At 40.1% G+C, this 25,564-nt stretch overlaps 2 long non-coding RNA genes across 2 annotated transcripts in view; one reads left to right on the top strand and one right to left on the bottom strand.

Moving 5' to 3' along the window:
* The window catches only part of LOC129532723 (uncharacterized), a 309,267-nt gene that overhangs the window by 250,063 nt on the left and 33,640 nt on the right, over positions 1-25,564 (top strand). The gene's annotated exons all lie outside the window — the stretch shown is intronic.
* Positions 867-24,745, bottom strand: LOC129532722 (uncharacterized). The gene is made up of 4 exons (XR_008678601.2): positions 24,489-24,745; positions 16,286-16,395; positions 13,501-13,615; positions 867-1,323 (listed from the first exon to the last, which is right to left on the bottom strand). It is a non-coding gene; the product is annotated as an uncharacterized lncRNA (long non-coding RNA).

The raw sequence follows: 25,564 nt of genomic DNA, 5'->3' as shown, positions 1-25,564 counted from the left end.
ATTTCCAGGCCCTTTTCTTGATTTTCACTTCCTACACTTTTTTCAGCTCTCAACGACTGTAATCTCTTCTTTCACACAATACTTTCTTTTCCCATAGTCAACCAACTTGGCCTCATGTCAACTGAGCATTGATTTTTTTTTTTAAGAACATGCTACGAATAAAGAGGCTAGCACAATGAAAAGGATCCAGTGGCAATTGGAATGAATGGCCCTACATTTTCAGGCCTTCTGAAAATGATTTTTCATTTACGAGATGCTTTTGACTCTAGTCCAGACCAAAACAAAGAAGGGTCAAATTTTCCTGAGAATCACAATGTAGTGACACCTGGGATTTATTGAGAAAATCTTTCATGATGAGATTTCCAGTTCATATTTCCAGGTGTGGAAAGTGTTTTCCCAGAAGTTTAATGAGAGCACCAACAGGGTAGGTACTTGCCTGATTCAAACAGGTAAATAGATTTGTGGTCTTCCCATTACACGTGGGTTTTATTGATTCTACCGCTGTTAGTTACACGGGATTAAGATGATGTTGAAATGAACTCACCATGCTCAGGTCCTAGAGAGAAAATCCATGACTCACATGGATGAGTCTTAGTGAATGAGGTTGGCTAGAGGATTGTGTGTCTCTTGGGAACTTCAAAGCTCAGAAAAGAAGCTGTTTCTTAAAACTAGGCAGGAAAACCATTTATGAAAACTCTGGCCATGATTTCAGAGCACATGAGAGGATGGTGAGGAAATGAGAAAGCAAACGAAATGCCAAGGAAAGAAGTTACCATGTTCTGAGCTTCCACTGTGTTCTGGACACATCACAGACAACATCTCATTTCATCCCTCTCAGGAGACCCAGCAGGAAAGTATTCTCTGTGAGCAACCCCACTGCAACCATCACCCACTTAACAGGTGAGGAAACGAAGGTGGAGAGTCTAAACAACTTGCCCAAGTTTACATACAGTTGCTGTATAAACCCTTTTGCGATTCTTTTGCCTTTGAAGAAACCATTCTTCCAGCATCTCTTCTTGGAGACTTAAGAGTAGAAGCTGTTTATATTAGGCCTTCCAGAAAAGTGACGTTTTTATTTAAAAAGAAAATATTAGCATGTTGTTGGAAGCTCCAAGTCTCCTATGGTAGGACAGGAATCCAGCTGGCGGTGAGGGACTTGGGGGCTGGGGAGACTGGGCATGCACCAGTGAGGAGCCGGCCATCAGCCATCTGCTCTGGGCACTTTATGTGGTTCCTTCACCCTTCCGGGCACCACATTATAACTGTCACAGCAAAGTCCTTCGGGGTGATGTGATACAAAGATGACATTCCTATTTATCACTCCTTAAACGAAAATAAACAGAGAGAAATTATTAAATATTGCAATATCGCATATGTTGTGTCTAATTTAGGATTCACCATAGACTAAAATCATCACTGTTTACAAAAACGCTATCTGAGTGCTGGGTACTTTCAACGAGATTCCTTACATGCAAGGAAAGCACAATACGCATGTTTTCTATTTGAATGCCAAACTCAGGTTACCTTATTAAAAACCCTAGTTCATATAAATGCCAGGTGTTTTTAGAAAATATCATAGTTCATAAATACTGCATCCCCTCAGATCATCTCCTCAGCCTCTGTCTTCAACATGGTACCAGGAAAAGTGTCAGAACTTGCAAAACCACTTTGAATCCACAATAAAGTGTGGGTATCAAAAAAAAATTCAATGCATAAACCCCTGGGAATAATGGAGACAAGCCAAAGAAATGGGCTTGTCTTTTTAGGAGCTCCCAGAAGGGAGGAAAATCCTCCAGAGAGGCTCCTAACTGGGTGGAAAAAGGCTCAAAATGGAACCAAAGTTTAATTGCCTCTCCAGGAGCCAAGCCAGGCCTGGAGGGAAAATGGGAGACAGGTCTTTGATTCAGCGCATCTGTACCGAAGGGGCCTCACCATGTGCAGGCCAGCATGATCCTCCCCCTCCAGAATGTGTTCGCACTTCCTGTGTCCTTCCCCAATACACACTAATGCACCTGTGGGGTGGGGAAGGGGCTTTCTTTTAGAGACAAGCTTGGGCCCCAAGAAGGAAATTACATAACAATAAAGTCATTCTGGGTTTGTCTCATTAACCTATAAATTAAGCCTGATCCTGTAGGCCAGAGTGGAAAGGAGTTTGCAGATATTTTGAACACCCATCTAGTCCAGTGGTTCTCAAAGTATGGTCCTTGGACCAGCAGCAGCATCAACATCATCTGGGAATTTGTTAGAAGTGCTAATTCTCAGGCCACACCTCAGGTCCATTGTATCAGAAGGTCTTGGTGAGGGCCTAGCATCCTGTACTGTAACACGTCCCCCAAAGGATGCTGGTGCTGATGTGGGTATGCATGCTGTATTTTCAAAATCATTGGCCTGGTTTACTAGGTAATGGTAACCCCCAGGGCTATGCCTTCCTGATTTTATGCTGCCGATAATTGAATGCTTGCTGTCCTTTAATTTAATTTAAGCATTCCCACAACTTTTGTGGTTGGTACTAATATTTTTCCCATTTTACAAATGAGGAAACAGATATTCAGAGATTAAAGAGTACTCAAAACACTGACCTAGTCAATGTGAGAATAAGGTTTAAATCCACAGACAACACTGTTTACACGCATTACGATTCTCCACACTGGAACTCCTCTCCTATCAGAAATACCTGACTTGTGAAAGGAAACTGTAAGAATCAGTAAGACCTAACACAGAACATCAGACTGTAGGCTTGGGAGAAATGTTAGAATCCACCCTTCAACTTACATATAAATTCTCTACAGTAATGTTCCCTAAAGGACGTTCCAGGGACCACTAGTTTCACAGAATATTAACAGACAGGTACACATAGAGTTCCATGGCCAAATAAGTTTGAAAAATGGTGGCTTAAACTTTGCTGAGTTAATTTCTTAGCAGCAGGACTTCTCAGTGCTGTTGATGAACGTGATCAGGCATGAGGTGACCCACCACAGGTACAGTGCATACCATATGTCTCATGTTTAATTGATTACGGAACTGTTTGCTCCCAGAGCATTTCTTGATTTTGTAAGGCTGTAGAATAAGATTTTGGAAGCCCCAACCTACAATATGCTTTGGAAGGCAGGATCCAGGCTGTGGGTGAAGATCTCCAGTCTTAGGACACTTCCTGCTCTCCAGGAAGCCCAAGCTGTGAGCAGATATGCCTGCCTGCTTGGAAGTTCTGTGTGTTGAGTGGAACCTCCTCCTCAATAGCTTCCTGCCACTGCTACTTATTCTTTCCTGGGCAAGACCGAGGGTAAGTCTAGTAAGTCCCTCTTTCACATCCAGGCTCCTTGGAGATGAGAAGGCAAGCACTCTATTCCTTCCTAAGACTTGTTTATCCAGGACTCAACTCTCCAGGCCTTCCAGCCTTTGCTCAGTGCTATTGTCATCCCCTTTCATCTGGATTATTGCAGTAGCCTCATAGCTAACCTTTGATATTTTGACTCCTCTAATGTCCATGGCAGCCAAAGCAGAAAATATAAACAATCTTATCTTGTCCCTACTTAAAACACTTCAGTGGTTCTTCATGGAACTTGGATTGAAACCCAGCTCTCTAAATTGGCCTAATGCCCTGAGACATCCTCCTCCTCCCTACCTGAAAATTTAACAGTGGCTTTTCTTCACGAAGCTCCAGCTACACTCTCCTCTCCATTCCCAGCTGGCTCTTTCCCACCTCCAGGCCTCTATCCTTGCTGTTCTGTTCCCTCTTCCTGAAATGCTCTTCTGTCACTTACTGAGAGGCTGCCTCCCACTGACCTCTTAGGTCTTAGTTTAAACTGTCACCTTCTCAGAGGCCTTCCCAGACAACTAATCTCTCTTAGGGTTCCTATTACCCCCTGCCTCAGCACTCTGCCCTTTCCCTTATTATACAGCCCATGCTTCCTAATTCTACGCTTGTGTGAGAATTGGTTTAATATCTGTATCCCCTGCTCAAAAGTAAAATTGATTGCATATCCAATAAAGACCCTTATGCCTTGCATATAGCCTGCTCTCAAAATTTTGGGATGAATGGACAATTGTTTGTCTCCAGACCCTTCACATCCTTCACCTCCACCTTCTCAACTGCTAGTTCCTGGAACTTACACACGCAATAGGTGTGCTCTGCCTCATGACGTTATTATCTCCTATGCCCTGGATACCATATCTCGATTCACACCAGAGACTAAATTACCTTTTCCAGTGGCTGCCTCCTACGTTGGGCTCACACTAGACTAACACTAGGTCTTCAAACACTGCCAGCTCTTTCCACATGTACTCCCCTACAGTATGACTTGCCTGGGCTAAAAATATGCTACAAATTCCGAGGCCTCAGCACAGATCCTCTGTCTTAACATCTGTTGAATACTTCTCTTTTTTTCAAGCATGAAGTCATCTCATTCTTATCGTAGTCACTGGCATCTCACAAGGAGCTAGGGTGAGGAGTGAAGACTAAGTCCTGTGACTCAGACCCACAGCGGCTTCCCACTAGATTGGCACTATCCTTTGGTGATAGCGCATCCTTCGGTTGAAGGGCTAATGGTGGCACTTCAGGTGCTATGTCACCCGGTGAAAGGTGCACTATTTGGGGAGCCCGTCCACCTGAGCTGACACTGAAGGTAGCCCTGTTTGAGCAGAGAAATTGATCCCGCTCTTCTCACAAGTACTTTTATTCCCCGCATTTGGGATCCCATATCTCTTTTTCTTCTCCTCATCTTTGGGGGCACATACCCTTCTATGTTGTGGACCTGTCTAAGCTAAGTAAATTTTCTTCTTCCACATAGTCATTTTGAAATTTAAAATGCTCTCTGGCTGGCCAGGCCTGCATGGTGGCTCACACCTGTAATCCCAGCACTTTGGGTTACTGAGGCAGGTGGATCAGTTGAGGTCAGGAGTTCTAGACCAGTCTGGCCAACATGGTGAAACCCCATCTCTACTAAAAATACAAAAAATTAGCTGGATGTGGTGACAGGTGCCTGTAATCCCAGCTACTCAGGAGGCTGAGGCAGGAGAATCGCTTGAACCTGGGAGGTGGAGGTTGCAGTGAGCTGAGATCACACCAGTGAACTCCAACCTGGGCGACAGAGCAAGACTCTGTCTCAAACATACATACATACATCAAAAAATGCTCTCTGTTTTCACCTTCAGTATTTACTGTAGAGATTGAATTAAGCTTAAGAGGAGGAATATAATGTAATGATTAAGGATTAATAATTAAAATCATGGTCTTTAGATGCAGATGGAATTGGGTTATGATCCTGGCTTCATCAATCACTAGATGTCACCTCAGGAAAGTTGTTAAGGGCCCTCAGAATACTCACAAAATGGACCATTCAAATGCACCTTCCAGAATGTAGCAAGAATCTAATTGGCACTATGGCTGCCATGGGTAAAAGGGGGCTGGAGTTGTCATTTCTTCTTATTGTTTAGTCTCTGTCATGTCTTTCTTCCATAACTAGTTGCTCCAAAGGTGGGGATTAGCAAACTTTTTCTGTGGAGATCTAGAGAGCAAAGATTTTAGGCCTCATGGGCTGTATAGTCTCTGTTGAAACCACTCAACTCTGCCATTGTAGTGCAAAGACATCCACAAACAACATAGAAACAAATGAGCATGTTTGTGTTTCAAAAAAAAAAAAAAAACCTTAATTTACAAAAGCAGGCTGCAGGCTGAATTTGGCTTGCTGATTGTAGTTTGCCAACCCCTGTCACAGACTTCATTTGTAGGTGACTGTTTGATGGCTTTGGAAACTCTGAGCCCCTGGCTTCCACGCAGCATGGCTTCTGGCCTGAAGGATAGGCAGGAATCTGTGCCACTCTGATCATGTAAGTTTTAGTTTTGCCAGATGAATCTCCATGCTATTTGTGGGAAACTCTGCAGGTCGTCCAGGAAGAATGACCTCAGTCAGCCAAGAAAATCTCTCTCCTTGGGAAATGTCTTGGTGGTGACAGAATCAGTTTGTACAAAGAGGAAAAGATACTTGTCCAGTCCACGGAAATGACAAAGCTAAGTCCCTGCATCAAATGCCACATTAGAAGAGATTCTAACAAGTAGCAATCTGTGAAGAGGAAGGAATCAAATGTAGCCTGATGGGTTTCCTGGCTGGCTCTAAATTCTCTTTATTAACTCGGATTGCGTTTGGCTGCTTGTAGCTAAAATCTGACTGTAGTGGCTGAATCAAATAGATTTAATATTGGTAACCTAACAGAAAGTCTTTCAAAGACCATGGTTCCTCCTAGCTCCCTGTCTTGTAATCCTTCTAGTGTCTCTTTTGACTTCACAGCCACAAGATGGCTGCTCTGAGTCCAGGCATCGGGTGCAAACTTTAGGCTAGAACAAGAAAAAAATGATAAGGAACAAAGTCCTCTCCAGAGTCATCTGTCCCAGGAGCCTTTCACAGTGGACTTTGCACTTACATTTCATTGGCCAGATGAGAGTCACATGACTACTCTAAGCTTCAAGGGAGTCTGGGGAAATGAATTTCTTTAACTGGGCACACTGATACCTCAAACAAATCTGGAGTTCTCTTATTGAGAAAAAAAGGAGAGTGGATTTTGAGGGAGGCAATAGCAAGGTCTGTCACATTATCCAAAATGGCAAGTGTGTGCTGCACAGTGGTGGAAAACAGGACTCTAAAATTGGACTGACTCGGCCAGGGTTCCTCATTTCTGAAGGAGAATCATATAACCTCTCTCAGGGTTGTTATTAGGATTGGATAAAATAATCCATGTAAAGTGCCAGACATTAACAGACATCGTTATTGTTTACTATTGCTACTATTCTTCCTCCCTGCCCCTCGGAAACTGCATTTTTTTTTAAGTAAATTCAATTTCTTTGAAGTATATAAATGAGAGAATGCTTGGAAGATTTGAATAATTCTGTTTGATAGAGTCCCAAGAGGGTCTTTGAACTAGGTTCTGAAAAATGAGTAGGAATTTGCCAGGCAAAAAAGAGGGAACCAGGAAGGGCATTCCAGGAAAAGGTAACAGCAAATGCAAAAGCGTGGCGTCAAAAAAGAGCATTTGGCCTCATCACATCACCTAGTAGTGATTCTTTCTAACTGCAGAGATATCAGGGGAATGTTTCCAAAGGTCTAAGGAACATGACTAGAGATTAAGAGGCAACTGCAGTGGCTCCACTATCAAGCACAAGCTCTTTGTAAAGTGTTTATGTTCGTTAAATGGAAGCAACCAGAAATGTAGAGCTGCCTGTTCAGAAACTGTTGGACTAGATTTTATTCTGCACTTACTATCCCTGTCCTGGACTCAGCACTTTACATTCACTAGCATGTGCACCATTCTGGTAACTTTATGAAGTAATTGTTATAATCCCCATTTCATGTGCGAGCTAACTGAAGTTCAGGCAGGTTAAACAAGACGTTCACCCAAGTTCACCCAAGCAACGGCCAGAGCTCTTAATGGTGAGTCTGTCATCTCTCCAGGCAAGCCATCTACCTCCTCCATTATCATCTTTATTGTTTTTATTTTTTTATTTTTATTTTTTTCAAGATGGAGTCTCGCTCTGTCACACAGGCTGGAGTGCAGTGGCGCAATCTTGGCTCACTGCAAACTCCGCCTCCCAGGTTCAAGCGATTCTCCTGCCTCAGTCTCCTGAGTAGCTGGGATTACAGGCATGCACCACCACACCCGGCTAATTTTGTATTTTTAGTAGAGATGGGGTTTCACCACGTTGGCCAGGCTGACCTCGAACTCCTGACCTCAGGTGATCTGCCTGCCTCAGCCTCCCAAATCGTTGGGATTACAAGTGTGAGCCACTGCACCCAGCCTCCATCACCATCTTTAGATCATCTTTATGTAGGAGACTGTAGCAATGTTCCTCAAGGCTTAGAATCTTAGGGCTGGAAGAGATTAGAGCTGTGCGTTCCAATACGGCAACTACTGGCCACATGTGACTATTAAGCCTTTGAAATGTAGCCATACAAATGTAGCCTTGAAATGTATGGCTAGTGCAACTGATGAATTGAATTTTAAATTTTATTTAATATTAATTAATTTTAATTTAAAAATTAATACTAAATTAGATATTGGAAAGCTTTAAGTATGTTTGGAATAACTTGGGTATGGAGATATATCTTTTTGCCTGTAAATTTTAGGAAATCTAAATACAGATCAAATATGTCTGATGAAAACTTAGCATCTGAATTGTGAGGTACTTTAAGAGTAAGACACACTCTGGATTTCAAAGATGGAGTACAAAAAATAATGTATAATATGTCACTAATAAATTTTATATTGATTATATGTTGAAATGGTAGTATTTTAGGTATATTGGATTTAATAGAACATATTTTTACACTTAATTTTACCTGTTTTTACATTTTAAAATGTGACTACTAGAGAATTTAAAATTACTTATGTAACTCACATTATATTTCTGCTGAATTACACTGCTATAGAGAACACATCTTTTCAGATGGGAAAAGCTGGCTTCTCTCTGTTTTGAAGAGAAGTAGATTACTGGATGGGGACAGATCCCATTCACACTTTTGTCTCAAATGGCACAAACTTGGACAAGTCACCACGTTTCCATGGATCAAGTTCTAAAAAACTGTAAAACTGTGAAACTACAAGAAAACATTGGAGAAACTCTCTAGGCCATTGGTATGGGCCAAAAAATTCTTGAGCAATACCGTACAAACACAGGCAACCAATGCAAAAATGAACAAATGGGATCACATCAAGTTAAAAAGCTTCTGCATAACAAAGGAAACAAAAAACGGAGTGAAGAGACAACCCGCAAAATGGGAGAAAATATTTGCAAACTATCCATCTGACAAGGGATTAATAACCAGAATATATAAGAAGCTCAACAACTCTATAGTAAAAAATCTAATAATTCAATTTAAAAAGGGGAAAGATATTTGAATAGACATTTCTCAAAAGAAGACATAAGTAGCCAATGGGCACATGAAAAGATGCTCAACGTCATTGATCATCAGAGAAAGGCAAATGAAAATTACAAAGAGATACCATCTCACCCCAGTTAAAATGGCTTATATCCAAAAGTCAGGCAATAACAAATGCTGATGAGGATGTGGAGAAAAGGGAACCCTCATACACTGTTGGTGGGAATGTAAATGAATACAACCACTATAGAGAACAGTTTGGAGGTTCCTCAAAAAACTAAAAACAGTGCTACCATATGATTCAGCAATCCTACTGCTGGGTATGTACCCAAAAGAAAGGAAATCAGCGTATTGAAGAGATATCTGTACTCCCATGTTTGTTGCAGTACTGTTGGCAATAGCCAAGATTTAGAAGCAACCTAAGTGTCCATCAGCAGATGAATGGATAAAGAAAATGTGGTGCTTACACACAATGGAGTACTATTCAGCCATAATAAAGGAATGAGATCTTGTCATTTGCAACAACATGGATGGAACTGGAGGTCATTATGCTAAGTGAAATAAGCCTGGCATAGAAAGACAAACATTGCTTGTTCTCATTTATTTGTGGGATCTAAACATCACAACAATTGAACTCATGGAGACAGAGGGTAGAAGGATGGTTACCAGAGGCTGGGAAGGGTGGTGGGAGGATGCCAGGGAGATGGAGATGGTTAATGGGTACAAAAAAAAAATAGAAAGATTAAGATCTAGTATTTGATACCACAACAGGGTGACTATAGCCAATAATAATTTAACTGTACATTTTCAAATAACTAAAAGAGTATAATTGGATGGATGGTAACACAAAGGATAAATGCTTGAGAGGATTGATACCCCATTTTACATAATATGATGATTGTGCATTGCATGCCTATATCAAAACACCTCATGTACCCCATAAATATACACGCCTACTATGTACCCACAAAAATTAAAATATAGAAATTATTAAAAACCCAAAAAACCAGGTAAACTTTTACATTCCAGGTTCCTATAATCCTATTGAAATCTCCAGAATTTCAAATACATTAATTATCATAGTTTAATATCAAGAGGAAAACCGGAGTTTTTTTTTTTTTTTTTTCAGACAGAGACTCACTCTGTTGCCCAGGCTGGAGTGCAATGGTGTGATCTCGACTCACTGCAACCCCTGCCTCCTGGGTTCAAGCAATTCTCCTGCCTCAGCCTCCTGAGTAGCTGGGATTACAGGCGCATGCCACCATGCCTGGCTAATTTTTGTATTTTTAGTAGAGACGGGGTTTCACCATGTTGGAAAACTGGAGTTTTACATCTAATATAGGAAACTATCTGATAATGAGTTATGCTTCTGCAATGGTATTTTAGACTTGATTCAAAAGCATAACAAATTAATAGTTATCCTTACTAGATAATGTGTACTATATGTGTGTGGTTATATATAAATGTATATATATGCACTAACACACACACACATATATATACATACACACACACACGTATACACACACGCGCAAGTTACTATTCTTATTTCAATATTTCAGACAGGAAAACTGATTAAATAACTCATCCAAAGTCACTTTGCTAGTAGTAAAGGGTAGAGCTGGGACTCATGTTGTAGTCTGCGTGATCCCAATGTCTGCACAAATATCCACTTCCCTATAATACCAGTGCCATGGCCAGCCCCTTCAGAGTGCCCTCTCCTTTCAGTCATCAGCTGTAAACCCAGGAGCCACAACTGAGTCTGTGCTGAAATGGGGAAGGAGTTTGGAGTCTGGGTGCCCTGAAATCTATAAAAGGTTCAGGGAACTTTGAGGTGAGAGGTTATGAATTAGCCTCCCAGACCAAAGGGAGTGCTTCCCATTTGTTAATTTGGTTTTGTTTAGGTTACTGAGCCATGATTCATCCTTAATTGCATTGTTTCAAATGACTAAATAGTCTAAGTATTAACCGACTGCTGAGTGGTTGCCCAGCTTTGGTTTAAGTGGGACATCTTCAGCTTAGGAGTCATTAAAATCAAAACACTGTTGGGCTTCCAGTGGGGTATTGGGTCATCTGCCCACTGAAAGATGGTCCTGGTGCCTGGTGGAACTCCAGAAAATGGAGAATGTACCCCTTCTGTCCCTGTTGCCTGTGTGGGAACTGGACCTCCCACTTCATGTGGGGTTGAAAGTTCCCATAGATGGAATGCCAGAGGACAGACTAATCTGATTCAATAGATAGACCTTCCTCCTGACTGTGGACCTTAGCAACGCACTCCACCAGAAAGGTTTTGAAAAAAATTTTTTTTTTGAAATGGAGTTTCGTTCTTGTTGCCCAGGCTGGATTGCAGTGGTGCGATCATGGCTCACTGCAGCCTCTGCCTCCCGGGTTCAAGTGATTCTTCTGCTTCAGCCTCCCAAGTAGCTGGGATTACAGGTGTGTGCCACCACGCCCAGCTAATTTTTTTTTTTTTTTTTTTTTTTAGTAGAGACAGGGTTTCATCATGTTGGCCCGGCTGGTCTCGAACTCCTGACCTCAGGTGATCCGCCCGCCATGCCCAATCTGAAGTCGGATAATGCATAGGAAGATTTCCAGATTAAAATTATTATTCTCAGAACATGTTCTACTGGGCCTCAGATTCCTTTTCTATCAAATGGGAGTAATGTCAGCTCTACCCTTTACTCCACTGTGTGAGCAGAGAAAATGACATGATCTCTTATAATAAGCTTTGGAAACATTTTTCAAACAGCTTATCAAAATGTAAAATATTGTTGATTGAATATAAATCTTTTTCAGCACATTTGTGGGTGTCATGAGTCTTTGACTATGAAATCTATTTATGTTTAATTCCATACTACATTCCCAGCCCTATATTTTAAACTAGTAATTCTGAAGTATCCCGGCAGCTTGTGAAACACTGTCAGGAGCTGAGAAAGGATGTGAACTTGGGCTTCATTCATGGTTAAGTTTCTAAAACATACAGGTTGGAAGTGAAAGAGGCTGTTATGGTAATGACTATATCAGGGCGATGGGCAAGTTTGGTTTGAACCATGGTTTGAGGGTATGACACACTCCACATGCTAGATTGATGCTTCTCACACTTTAGCATTCATAAAACTACCTGGAAAAGCTTGTTAAAATACAGATTCCTGGGTCTGATGCTTGGAGACTCTGATTCAGGGGGTCTGGGATGAAACCAGAGACAGGGCATTTCTAACCCAGTCCTAGTTGATGCTGATGCTGCTGGTCCACAGTCCATAGTTCAGGTAGAGCTGTTCTAGGTGAATCCTCTGTAGGACTGCAGCTACTAGGATTGGTCTAACCAGTGCCAGACCCTTCATCTACCAGGACAGCTGGCTAATGCCCCCAAGGAACTCTGTCATCTCAGGAACTGCCAAGCCAAACTGCCCCCCTTTCCATTCATTCTGAGAGAGTGAATGGCTCCGGGAGTAATCTCCCTGTCTCAGAACACTCTTATGACCACACATAAATTTACTTTAAAATAAGCAAGGCGTGAACATGTAAGAATCCACTTAACATGAAGACTGACAGATTTCAGAATAATGTCCTTGTACAACAAATACCCCCACCCCAGGATGGATTGCAGAGGGCTTAGAAAAGAAAGCCTGGATGGATATCCACATCTGTCAGTGAGACAGAGAGACAGGCTCAATCACTCTATCTTCCTCAGAGCCTCTCCCTGATCTTTGGGAAAGGGGAGTGAACAACGGAACTGTGAAAAGAGCCCTTTTGACTCTTTTCACGTACTAAGCTCCTGAATCACGCTGGTGTGCTTCAGACATAGCAACACTCTTTAAGGCGGAACATCTGGACAGGGCAAGAAAGGGATCGGCCACATGGACCGGTGGCCTGCTCCAGATGTCTCAAAGGAATAAAGACATTCCCTCATACAACATCAGAATCATCTGAGCATGCTACAAAATGTGTTTAATTTTGTATCTGAATATAGGTTAAAATGTCCACGATTTAAGTCAACAGCAGGAAGACCTGACACTGAGGGACTATGACAATAAAAATTCCTAAGGAGGACACTGACTTGGAGGAGACATTTGCAGTAAATTACAACCATGTTGGGAACATCAGGCTCATAGTTGGTGGAGCATTTGGCTGTGGGTTGTGTTAATTTAGCTAAATACTGATATGCATATCTAAGTTCATTCACTCTCCGGATTAGCACAGTATTGTAACAGCCTAATATAGCATTAGCCTAATTTGATACGCAAGTATTAACATGAAAGGGGATCCCTTTCGTGACAAGGTATTATTTCTATAGCAATTTAATATTTTATTGATCTGAGACAATCCAGCGCCAATTTGCTTCCCTCCCCAAATACAGCATAATAAACATGGCCTTTGTTGTAGCTGTGGTTTAAGGACAGCCACAGTACGGATAGGGCATGAAGCTTTATTCCCCCGCTCCCCACATCAAACCTCTGTGTCTTCCTCACCATCAGAGGCCCATTGGCATTGTTGATGGTCTGTTTGCATACCTTTCTTTCTTGCCTAAGGGAAGTCAGATGGGATATTTAAGATCCTCCCCAACTTCCAGATTCTAGGATTGAAAACAGAGCAATAATGTGCCTGCTGCATCCCAAGTTGGGAGATGACTCACCCTTCCAGACTTCCTGGAATCCCCATGGAAATGGGCTTGCATCTTATTTAAATGGAAAAGTACAGCCATGACGAAAAAGGAAAATGTCGGTCAGGGTCACGTTGGTGTCAAGGCGCTAGGAAAAAGATAAAAGTTGGCATATTTTTCTCAGAACAGAAGCCTGCTGACCTATTCCCCCAGTGCAAGATCTCTTGCCCTCCTGCCCCCTACTGAAGAACAGTATGGGTCTGGGACTGAGAGAGAGACCTTGCTGGCCTGGAACACAAGAGATGGCTGCCACTGCTGCCCCAGCTTCCCCTCCCACAGGGGCATGTGCCCAACCTCCTCTTTCTAGAGCCCCTGACCCTGACCTTGGTCAAGCCCTCCTTGACCAAGGAGTAGACTTTAAATTGAATTTCCTTGTCTCCAGTGTTTCTCCTGCTAATCCAGCTTCCACCCTACTGCACAATAATCATTTAATAGAAGAGTTCAGAATAGGACACTTCTCTGCTTCAAAGATTTCCGTGGCTCCCCATTGCCTAGAGAATAAAATTCAAATTCTTGTAGTTCTTAACGTCCTGGCTATGTTTGCAGCTCCCTCTTCCACCTCCGTCCTCCCTCCAAGACTCACTATTTTCTGCTGCTGCTTCAGCAAATCCAGGACTCCAAATGTACCATGACCTTCTCCATCTCAGGGCCTTTGCTCATCTGGGTTCCTGCTGCAGGGAATTCTGTCCCTTGTGCCTTTTGGACCACTATTCTACCTTTAAAGCCAAGTTCTGATTCCCTCCTTTCCAGAACATTTTCCCCATGCCACCTTAGTCTATTTTTGTTACTATAACAGAATAAGACTTACACAGAGTAAGACTGTGTAATTTCTAAAGAAAAGAGGCTTATTTAATTCATGGTTGTGGAGGTTGGGAAGTCCAAGATCTGGCAGTCCATCTGGTGAGGGCCTCAAGCTGCTTCAACTCATGGCAGAAAGCAGAAGAAAGGAGAAGCTCTGTCTCTCATGAGAACGAATCCATTCCCAGTAAAACTAATGCAGCCTCTCAAGAAATCCATCTTAAAAACCTAATCACCAGCTGGGCTTGGTGGTTCATGCCTGTAATTCCAGTATTTTGGGAGGCTGAGGTGGGCGGATCATGAGGTCAAGAGATCAAGACTGTCCTGGCCAACACGGTGAAACCCTGTCTCTACTAAAAATACATTAATTAGCCAGGTGTGGTGGCTTGCACCTGTAGTCCCAGCTACTTGGGAGGCTGAGGCCGGAGAATCACCTGAACCCGGGAGGCAGAGGTTGCAGTGAGCTGAGATCGCACCACTGCACTCCAGCCTAGAGACAGAGAGAGACTCCGTCTCAAAAAAACAAAAAACAAAAAACAAACCAAAACAAAGAAACCTAATCACCTCTTAAAGGTACCACCTCCCAACAGCACTACATTGGTGATTAAATTTCAACATGAGTTTTGGCAGGGACAAACCACATCCAAACCTACTGAGAATTAGTCACTTTTGGACCCCTATATTTGGTCTTCTAGTCTATTTAGTTATGTGCCTTATTGGCCTCCCCAGTAGACTCTGCAGTCTTAAAGAAAGGGCTTGGTCTAGGCCACTAATTTTCTATAATCTGCAATCTTTTATATCCTTATATCTTTGAAAAAGTATCTATTATTTCTAAATGAAAATTTTGCCTATGTAGACTCACAGGACGCGTGAGTCAGAGGGATGTTATCAACTATTGGTGACGGCAAGTCATTGCATCCAGGCCTATATCCTGCTCTGTAGCTAAGGCAGACAATGATCATCAATCATGGTGCTCTTTCCAATGACCCCAGATGTAACTTTCTGATCCTTCCAACCCGGTGCTCCTAGCAGCAACCATTAATCAATCCGAATTGATATTTACTTGCCATCCCCTATCTAGTTTCTTAGCCCTTATTTTCCAATTTTCTCCCCCCTCTCCTTTATGGCTGGTATTGCACAGCAGTCTTACTGGAAGCCCTAAAGGAAGTTCGTGCTGTAAAAGTTGAAATTTTTGTCTGTTCTTTTAAAAGCCTCCAGCAGTGAGGTAGGTCAGAGTTTGGGGAGAAATCTGAGATGTTCTTCTATTGGGAAGATTCACCCAGCTCTCCTTTAACTTAAAGGAAACTCAGTGCAAAGTCTAGTTCAGCCAATTAGCTGCACTGGTTGGTTAAAGCTAAAAGAAGATGATCAGTGTTCATGTTTAACTTTATAATATTGATATAGAACCCATAAATGCCACCTCAGCTCTTCAACATTGAAGAATAGGCAACAAGGTTTTCTCCTTTGAAATGAAACTGCTATATTTCTAATAAAGAAAGGAGCCACATTTAGGAGAATTTTACAAAAACATTTCTTATCTTTTCCAACAAGTCTCTCTCCATTTGAGGAAAAGCCCGGTGATATTAAGGAACCCACTGATAGCTCCACAGGTGTGGTCACCCACCCAAAGCAGAGCCACCAACAGGACTGGATACACTCACTGGCCTGTGGCCTCTGAAATTCGTCCTGAAGCCAAACTCCTTTTAGGCAACATGACATGATCAAGGCCAAAAACAGACATTCCCCTCAAGTAGGGGTTTTAATTACTTCGTGTGGTACCAGAATAGAAAATTCTAGAGATTCTTTCCCTTTACTTCAGTAAACTTAACAACAATGAATTCAAACTAAAGGGAATCACATTTTGACTGTACTCAGTGGATAAACTTCCACATTTATATTTACTGACACCCATTCAGAGCCAGATGTGGTTGTCTATCCTGGAGTTATAGCAGCGATTTACCTTGAAGAAAGCCTGGTCCGTGGAGAACTTCCATCCACTACACGAATGCATGCTGCAAATGACATTCACATTCATGATTTCCAGAAAAGGACAAAGAAGTACGACTTACGCTGTGCAAGCAAACAAAACAATAACACTGGTCAAACATTATTTCCCATTGATGTGAGTATTGGAATTCCTCTAAACGTGCCCCAGCTTGGCTCCTCCTCTCATCCCTTCCCTTGATAACTCCTGTCCACCTGTAAGAGTGCCTGCACTTACTGCCATGTTCGAGTGTTCCCCTCTGTTACCTTCTGCCTCCCAAACCTGATGAGTGAGCCCTCTGCATCCCTGTACTGCCCTGTTATTTCCAAACTCCCCTTCAACACTGACAATGCATAGGAAGATTTCCAGATTAAAATTATTATTCTCAGAACATGTTCTACTGGGCCTCAGATTCCTTTTCTATCAAATGTCCTTCAAACTGTCCCTGTCCTATTGATTATTGTTACCTCTCTCACCAGTATATTGCTGGAACATTACAATTGTTGAAGAAATGCTTATTGAGGGAATGTGTTTAATGAAGCTGTTAATATTTAGAGAAACCTTTCTTTAAAAGAAGAAAAATGGCTGAGTTGAAAATCACTGAACTATCACTCAATTCCATTTTCCTGTTAAAGATGGACAGACAGCACAACACACACACACACACACACACACACACACAACATAGAAATAGTTCTTTCCATGAAGTTTCTTTAGAACTTTACTGTATGACTCTCACTCTGTTGACTGTGGTCAGAATTATGTTTTCATCTTATGCAGTTTATCTAGTCTTCTGTACCAGGCTGTGTATTCTTCAAGGTCAAGGACTGAGTATTTCATTTCACCCACAGCACCCTCTGAAGTAGAATTACCATGTGTCTTCTTGCTACAGAGTTCTCTCTCTTTTCTCTCTCTCTCTCTCTCTCTCTCTCTCTCTCTCTCTCTCTGGATCTCATTTAAAAAAAAAACACAATAAATAAAACGTGAGGCTTCAATACTTTGGCTGGGTTAGTTGACTATGTGGTGCCAAGGAAATGGCTTGGTGGTTTTTTAGTTTGGTTTGTCCTTTGTTCTCTGAATTTAGCATCATGTGAAGACAGAGTATAGCCTAAAGGTGTATTTAAAATGTCGTCCTATTTCTGAGCTTACTCAGACAGGCAATAGAAAATGGCATTCTTGATAATTAATGCCCTTACAGAAATTCAGCACAGGCTAGCAACTGTAAACAATAAGTTATTAGTCAGGGGAGGTGCTTGCAACATGAGCACGGAAATTCCCATGGAACTTCATAGGGCATGAAAGGGAAGATTCAAGATGCTCTGGATAATTTCGTTACTGTGTTTGCTTGATCATTTTATACTTAAGCAGACTGTTCATTACCATCATCTCAACCTCTTCTGCTAGCTTAAATTCCTCTTAATTCATTTATAAAACAAAATTAGAATGTTGACTGCAACCTATAAAGTAAGCCAACATCTTTGTTTAATTATAGATTCTATATAAACTATTTTAGCATTACTGAAAGTATATAAAGAAGGAATAAAAGAACATTATTATTCTGTTAAAATGCCAGCTAAAAACAAACAACAATTTTTTAAATGTGCATTTATATCATGGCAAGAGACTGTGCTTAAAATCCTCAAACTCCTGAAGCTGTTTGAGAATTATGCCAGTGCACTGCAGACAAAAAAAAAAAAAAAAAGACAAAACTGGTTGAACATAATACATGAGTAGTTGAAATATGGTTTAATCTTTTTCCTTCTGATTCTTTTTCCCCCCTTTGGAAACCGATAAAAGATTTTGTATTTTTAAAAAAATCGACCTCATTTTTAGTTTATTTTCTAAAAGTGGAGATGTCTTTACATATGTTCGAAAGTATGTCTGTCAAACCTTTGGAGGACTTCTCAGAATGAAGAAATCTACAATGCATATCTTACCAAATTGTTTGGGGATTTTCCACTTTTATGTGTTTGGGCATTTTTCCCTCTTAAACATCAAACCTAATAATCGTGGCAGAAGGTTAAATATTTTCCATACTTTGTTTTTGAAATTTGTTCCTTTCAAAGAACGAACATATGGGGGAAAGAAATCTACACACCCAATCTATTATGATGGCTACCTCTGGGGTTAGGGAGTAGAACCACAAAGTGGGGGCAATGAGGGGGCTCTCACTTCTTTCACCATTTTATTTACAATGAAAATGTATCCATGTGCCACTTGTACAATTTTCATAGCTACTTAAAGAAAAAAATCATATTTAGAGAAAAAATATTAATTTGGATAATTGTAAAGGTTTTATGGTACCCCAAGTGTGAAGATTACACATAGGATTGCAAAGAGGAAGAAATAGGGAGGAATTCCTGTTTGCTTGGCTGGTAGTATCCACTCTTTAAAGCATTTCTGTACAGAAAGAGAAATAAAAGAATTGATACTTTGATTAGTTACATGAAGATGATATTGAATTCATTTTCTCTAATGCCAGTTTGCTTTAACTTAATATCCCTTTAAAAAATCCATGCCCTCATGACATCATCAGTTCATGCACTATTTCTTGGGGCATTAAAATAGAAACTTAAAGTTTACATGTAACAACCGAATTCAAGAGAGTACGTTATTTAAATTTCCAAATCTATTAGGGGCTAGGAATGAAATGTAATGCTAATTTAATTTAGTAATTTGTTCTCTTTCCACCAAAACGCACTATCATTGCTTGTGAAAGCCTCAATCCCATCCCCATCCCCAACTTTCTTTTTCCATCAGTCTGGGATGGAAGTACAGGCTGATTTGAAGCACAAAGTCCAGTTGCATCAGACCCTTGTCTCTAAACAGCCAGTGCCACAGGATGTTTCATGACCACAGCATGTCCATCATCTTACTTTCCAAATGCAGTGATGAAGGTTGAATGGGTGGAGCTTTTTAGTCTTCAAGGATTTAAAACTACGCACACACAATGCAAGCGGCTGGCAGGAGTCCTTTGTAAGAGTGTGTGTGTGTGTGTGTGTGTGTGTGTGTGTGTGTGTGTGTGTGTGTGTGTGTGTGTGTGTGTTGGAGAAAGAGTTGGATCAAATGAGTGGTGTCCTGTTCAGAGCAGGACATAAGTTTCATTCCATGAAAGGAAACATAATTAATTCCACTTCCATCAGCACATCAAGAGGATGATTGGTAACTCACCTCCTACCAGCCCTGGCTGCAAGGGAGAGGTAGCCCAAGGGAAGTGACCCTTTATTGGGCCTGTGCTGGTCTCTGGCTGGCCAGGGAAAGCACACACCTCCACACTCCCAGACCCCTCCACGTCCCCCCGGAGCCTGTCAATGTTTGAGTTCTGTCCTTTTTCCACTCTTGGGAGGACAACAATGTGTCTCCAGGTCCTGCAGTCTGGGTTTGATTAAATAATTATAAACTCCCAGCAGCAGGTCTATCATTTATGTCCTGAAACATGCCAGCATGTGTCTTTTGTGGCCATGCCAGCCAATCATAAAGCCACTCTCCTTATTGTCACTAAGAACACAGTGGTTCAATGTTTGTGCTTGTTCCTGGATTTTGGCTATAGAATGTTGCCCAGCAGTTTGCTGCTGGTGCCAACATCACTACAGAACTTCATAATAAATCCTTTCTATATTTATTCAGTCCACTGTTCTGACACTGAAATTGCCTTTTATGAGCATATGATCAGAGGCTTCTATTTTCCACTTCTAACTCGGGGCGATTATATGTTCTAACAGAAAAGACCTCAAGGCTTATTGTCCATACATGCAGCACGGCATGGGGACTGCCAAATGGCTGGGGGGAAAGTAGGAGATTGGAAGTGCGTGAGAGCTGACCTTTTACCCCACGCAAAGGAAGCACAGAGATGATCTCTTTAATCCATTTGGTTAAAATGTTTAAAATTTTCCACTTCCTCCACAACAAAAGCCCGAAATAAAGCTGCCAAAGCAAGGCAGTAATATTTCATAGTAACATGCCATCTCCCACAAAAGGGCAAGGGGAGAAGGGGGAGGTAGGGATACCATTTAATTGAGTTCAAGAAACTTTTAAAGAAATGTTTTTCATTCTTGCCTTAACTGAATCACAAGTGATCTCTAAATGGCCCCAATGTTAAGTATATCATATCAACCAAAACTAGGAAAGCGACTGAAATACCTGAATGGGAAGCCTTTTTCTATTTTTTATGTATATGAAAAATCTCACAATAATTCACATGGCCAGAATGACCTTCCACTAATGACAATTTAAGAAGAGGTCTCTAGAAATTATGATGTATAAAAATTTAGCAATGAAACACAGCCATGTTTTGGAAAGAGAAAGATGTGTTCTTTTTTGTTTTGCATAGTTCTGTACAGGTTCAGAAAAATATGAGTATACATGGCCTATATGTGTTTTCATTTTTGAAAAATGATCAAAGCCACTCATTTATTGAAAGGAATACAATACACAAAAAGAGATAACAAGGCTTAGTGAAAATAAACTGCGTAAACTGGAGGAAGAGTACTAGAATAAAAAAATAAAACCTATCAGTCGTTCATTTTTCATCACTGTCTTTCGTTTGCATTTACATTTCCTGAAATGCCATGGCATCGTATCAGTCTGCAGATGAAATGTGAATCTCGAAAGAAGAGTTACTTTATACAAAGGTGGAATCGGTTGAAGGTTGCATGTTTTGTTTTTACTGCATCCTTTAAAAGGATCATTAAAATGTTTCCGCTCAATGCAGAAAGCAATAATTATCATTACAGGAAAGGCTTCAGATATTACATTTCACTTTTAAGAAAATGGGTTTTAGAATAAATATTAAATATATTTAAAATATATACAGTTTGACATTATTTTTCAAAATAAAAATATCTTATATTTTCAAAAACTATAAGTTGAGATTTTGTTGCTTTGTTTTTAAGATTTGAGAACTAACTTCTTTCAGTATTATAATTCCTGGTGACATCACATTTACCCCAACAATATTCAAATTATATATGTATTTTTGAAAATGAAGTTATTCAAATAAATTATTTTCAAATGTATCAACTTGAAACTATACTACTATTCTAGTGAGACTAACTTAAGTTGGAGACTAACTTTATAATTAATAAAGACATTTCAGTATGAAATGTGTAGTAATATACTGTGACTGCACATTTCTTTGGGTGAATATTACTGGGGAAAATAGTTAGAAAAAAGAAAAAGTTTAAAATAGACCAAGTAGTCAAGAAGATAGAGAAATACAGTTTTTGCCCTCCTTTAGCTTTATATAGGAACTACTTATGCTTGTAAACATGACAAAGACAAAGAATTCTTAGAGACTAAATGTTTCAAATGTAGAACTTTTAGACATTTGTGAGAAAAGCTGGTTTCTTAAAAAAAGTGCTTTTGACAAACAGTGCTTAAACAGAAATGCAGCCGTGTACAGGACTGTTTTTAGTTAAAAAAATTTCAATGTGCCAACCAAAAAGCGATGTAATCGGTAACTGGCCACTAGGGGGCCTTCCTATTGGTCCATTCTTATAAAGGACAGTAACTAATAATAAACAAACTGCAAAGGTGTACTCCAATATTTTCTATCATACACATAGAAATAGCTGATTAGGAAGTGACAAGAGTCTGGTTATCCTATCATCTGGTTATTTAGATAGTATAAAACTATTGATTAATTTTTTGCTTCTTCACTAAACAGACTTTTTTAAAAAAATCAACTGCTGTTATTTTGGAGTTTGTTTTTAGTTCAATAATGGTTGTTTTATCTGCTTCTCATAATCTTCTTTTGTTTTATTGATTTTCCCCAGAGATGAAAATAATGAACTTAATTTAATCCAACCAGTACATTGATTCAGTCTGTTTACTCAGATTAACCTAAACAGATACGCCAGCTTGTCAGAGCCTATGTTCATCATCTCTTTTGACAACTCTCCAAACTGTGGTCGTGTTGAGATCCAGTGGCACCATGGTGTGGTGTTCAATCAGCAAACCTTTGTTGAGCATTTACTATATACTGGATGCTGTGCTTGGTGCTAGGCTACAGGTGGAAACCAACTTGGTGTCATGGTCCTCACAGAGACAGCAAGGAACAAGATGAGAAAGGAAAGGGGTTTTGAGGAGGTTCCATTTGAGCAGAATCCTGAGTGGTACAAGGGAGAAAGCCATGTGAGTGTGATAGTCCAGAAGGTGGGATTTGGGATTTATTATTAGGAGGCCCGGGGTCAGGTCCCGTCTCCTTTACTCACCAGCTGAGTATGAACTTGGGGAGTTCGTGGACACTCTCTGACTTTGCTGTCTCACCAGGAATGTTAACAGTTCTGGCTCCATTCCCTGCAATTGTGCCTGCACCTCCTCCCTCACCAGATTTTGGGAGGATCAAATGAAGTGAGTGATTTGAGATTACAAATGATTTTTATTGAGTGAATTTTCAACTAGAAAACTTTGATAAGATGCCTTCTTGTCCCCAAGTTTTAAACTATTTAATAATCAATAGCATGAAAAATGTTCCAATACATTAATTTAACATTGTTTTTGAAAAATATCATTTTTAGTATGAATACATATATGCATAAGAGGGTTAGCCAAAGACATAATCCAAGATAGATATTTCTGGTTAAATTATGAATATTTTCATTTTTTCCTTTTTGCTTTTTGTACTTTCTGATTTTCTGTACTGGCCATGAAATGTTTCACAGTAAAATAATATACTAATTAAACAAAATCATAAAAAGATATTGATAGAGTGGGTGGAAAAATTCCATTTTCAACCAACATAAAATTTCTCTTTGTAGATGTTTTGTTAAATATTCATGTGGAGAGATTTTCATCAAAATCTTTAGATAATTTTCAAATCCCCAAAAAACCATTAACATCAAACTTTTTAAAACTTAAATCGAATTTTCCTTTTATAGTCTAAATCTCTTTTACCAGTTCGTTAGATTCCAACATGTATTTCAAAAATGAAAATTATTTTTCAATGTAATTATACATCTATGTTAACTTCTATGCTTAAACGTGTTCCTTTAAGATTTGTTTTTAAAATAAGTGACTCCTTCAAATCCTCTCTGCCTTTGCATTTGCTATTGCATTAGGGTGACTTTCTGCTAATTTATACCACCTTTCAGAGTACATTCGAACAAGATGCATTTGAAAAATGCCCCAACATTATCCTTTCCACGGCACTCTGATTTTATGCATTTCCACCTTGCTTTCATAAACTATGCAACATTGACCTATCTGCTGATTTTTTCTGAATTCTCTTGGTGATAAGAAATTTGTTATACCTCCTTTTTTCGTTTTGCTTACTTTTAGGAACGCAAGTCCTGAATTAATAAGTTTTGGTTGTTAAAAATACAAAGGTCAGATGAAGTTCCAAGTCCATCCTCTCCTAGAGGCTGCCGTCAGTGCGTTGGATAGAATTCCTGTTGTTGCTGCTTTTCTAATACATCTGCATCCAGAGATACAGACCTAAAGAAACACATAGTTTGGGGTTGCTTCTCTTTTAAACAACATAATCTGAATCATATGAAGAAAGTATTGTTCCACACTTTCTTTTCCTCAAGATCTCTTGGAGATCTATCTGCATCAGGATGCATAGATCCACGTCGTTTAAAAATAATCTGTTTCGAAGATGTATCCTCAGCCCTCTTTGGATGCCTAATGTTTGTAGGAACTTAACTATTAAGCAATCCAAATGTGTGATTTCAAGTCAGTTCAGAATATGCTAGACCCCTACTTTAAGCCTAGCACTGTGGATCCTGAGAGGAATGAGGTTATTACCCCTGCTCTGGAAGAGAATGTCAGATATTTCTTGAAAGGGGGAAGGAGGTAATAAATTCAAGGACTATTAACTCTTCTGCTGTATCATACATTTAATGTTTTAGAAATAAGCTGTTCCACTTTAAGAACAAAATAATTTAAACTCTAGGCACCAAGATCTAGAAGCTGGAAGCAACCTTGGGAAATCAACTTTGTCTGTCTTCTACCTTTAAACATTTAACTCAGGATGGAAAATTGAGTCGCAGGGAAAACGAACACTCAACTGAAACTGCGTACATGCCCAGAAAGAATCTAATGCTGCCTCAGAATCTGTTATGCTGATGTAGCTATTTCATTCCTCGGCATGTGTTTGGTATCTTGAATTTTCTTTATTATTTAACTAAGGAGGTGTCTCCTCATGTTTTCAAATAAAAGGCTTGATCAGTTTACTAACCTGTAACAGGGAGGTGGCCAGCGAGTTGGTGGAAATACCTGTTAAGAGGTAGAAGCTTTTTCATTGAGAGGCCAGGCAGGGCAGATGTTTGCACAGTTCTGAGACCAGCCTCATCAACGATGCTGCTAAATACTGCCACAGTTTTAGGGATGGTGAAGAGGAACCCCCACTCATTCCTTTGCACCCATCTTCTCTTCATACAGGTGCTCACATTTCTCTGAACTCTGTGCTTGGGCTTCTGAGAGTGCCAAAAAGGGTTAAACTGTGGGTGGTATGTTTGGTGTTCTAAATTGGTTTCATAGGAACGGCATAGGATACACGTAGGATTCCAGGTGAGGCAGAAGATGCAGAGCAGAGCCAAACTCTTCCAGACAGCGAAAACCAGCCTATAAGAAGCAGGCAGTCTTCTCTGTGCAGTTACAGCTCTACCGGCCCTAGGTCCCAGCAGACAGGCAAGAGCCTGCACTGCAGGGTACAAGCCAGGTCGATCTATCAGAAACCCTTATCCTGTCTCCAGTGAACACTGAGCTTTCACAGAACAATTGTTGGAATGTAAGGAGAAAGAGTTTTCTCTCTGAGACAAGGAAGGTAATTTAAAAAATATATTGAACTATCAGAGATGTAGAGAAATAATATTTGATAATGCAACGTTTGACTCAAAACACCCAAAGTGCCTAAGCTTAAGCAGGACATTTGTGTCTTAAATAAGTTTATTTTAGATACAAGAAAATGAGTTAAAAAAAACACACACACAAGATATATCAGAAACCAATTATTAACATCACGGAAAGATCTGCCATGGCTAGCTTTAACATAAAATATCCCAATGATGCACTTATATTTTTATTTATTTATTCTTAAAATATGCCCTTTTTGGTTGTTTTTAGGAAAAAAAATTGTTTTTGGATTCTTGAATTATAAAATATTAGAGCTTCATGTTCATGTAGCTGAATTCTCCCAGGTAATGTCACAGGCAAGTAAAAAGACATCTTAATAGTGTTAGGAATTTTAAATGGTTTGTTAAAACACACATCAACTAAGAAAAATAAGGCAGAATCGATCTGTGACTGAGAAAA

The sequence above is a fragment of the Gorilla gorilla genome, chromosome 2 (genome assembly GCF_029281585.2).
Source record: "Gorilla gorilla gorilla isolate KB3781 chromosome 2, NHGRI_mGorGor1-v2.1_pri, whole genome shotgun sequence".
NCBI classification, from domain to species: Eukaryota; Metazoa; Chordata; class Mammalia; order Primates; family Hominidae; genus Gorilla; species Gorilla gorilla.
The sequence above is the reverse complement of the archived record's forward strand: the minus strand, read 5'-3'. Positions and strand labels throughout refer to the sequence as shown.